This window comes from Aplysia californica, unplaced genomic scaffold, assembly GCF_000002075.1.
Source record: "Aplysia californica isolate F4 #8 unplaced genomic scaffold, AplCal3.0 scaffold00099, whole genome shotgun sequence".
NCBI lineage: Eukaryota > Metazoa > Mollusca > Gastropoda > Aplysiida > Aplysiidae > Aplysia > Aplysia californica.
This window is the reverse complement of record NW_004797369.1, coordinates 245,030-246,231: the sequence shown is the minus strand read 5'-3', so window position 1 is coordinate 246,231 and position 1,202 is coordinate 245,030. Positions and strand designations below refer to the sequence as shown.

The following is a 1,202-nucleotide window of genomic DNA, read 5'->3' as shown; positions in this document are numbered from 1 at the left end:
TTGCCACAGATTTGAACTTCTACACACAACACTGTCCTGGTCACTTCTGTTCGCTCCTTATTTTAAAAATAAAAAATAAATTAAAAATAAAGCCACAAATAGCATGTAGGTGATGGGGGCGAAATCAGGTCTACATTCCCTTACATATTTTAGTTCTATCTGCTGGTACAAACTAGAGAATAGGCCTACGTCTATTGGAGTTAAAGACAGTGGACTGGTCTTATTTTGTTCGTCTTGGTATGAGTTTTATGGCTCTTACAAAATAATTAGGTCATGATACAAGCGCCGAAGATTACAAGAGTGTAACATGCACAAAAAAGAAGGAAGAGAGATGAGGAGCATAGATGTTTGATGAGAAATAAAGGAACAAACCACAAGACAACCACCCACATACACTGTAATGGTCTGATCATTTTCAGATCACTTGCCAACCACCCACGTAATGGTCTGATCATTTTCAGAAATTTTAGAAATATTCAATACATAACCGGGGTCTCTCGTAGCCTAGAGGTTAGGGTGTTCGCCTCGCATTCAATAGATCCCGGGTTCGAATCCGGATACCGACGGAAAATGTTCTTTTCTAAAATGTTCTCCTTTCACCTGCAACAATGTTCTGTTGTCTGCCTTGGTCTCCACTTTCTACCCTCTCCCCCTCACCTCCTTTGCACCCTCCTCTGGGCAGCCTTTCTACTGCTACTCCTTGGCTCCTTTTTACTGCTGTCTTTCAACCACACCCATGATCATTTGGTAAGAAATATCTACACCTAACCTTCTTGGACAAGGGCAAAAAATCCCAGAGGTCCCGGGTGCAAGTTGCACACATTAAAGACCGCTTGGTGGTCCAAAATAGATGAGAGTAGGCTTTGGCCGCATTCCGGGTAACATTCAAAATTTCCTACCAACTGAAAATGTTTAATGCGTCCCACGCGCTCACATGACCTTATGCAGTTGCGAGCGCCGTTAAACACTTACCAAAACAACAACAACAACAACAACAACAACAACAACAACAACAACAACAACAACAACAACAACAACGGTCACCGCGATATCCTCGGCAACGATCTCGCTGACAGTAATGCCAAACTGGCAACAGCGCTGCCGGGTCCAGGCCGCCAAATTACTTATGACAGTGCGTGCGCCCAGATAAAACTAATTACAAAAGACCCCCCTATATGCCACACGCGGACGAAGAAAGTATA

The 1,202-nt window shown here is 43.3% G+C and overlaps 1 protein-coding gene across 1 annotated transcript in view; it reads right to left on the bottom strand.

The window, feature by feature from the left end:
- The window catches only part of LOC101858851 (fibrillin-3), a gene marked incomplete at both ends in the record, with an annotated part of 89,182 nt that overhangs the window by 72,600 nt on the left and 15,380 nt on the right, over nucleotides 1-1,202 (bottom strand).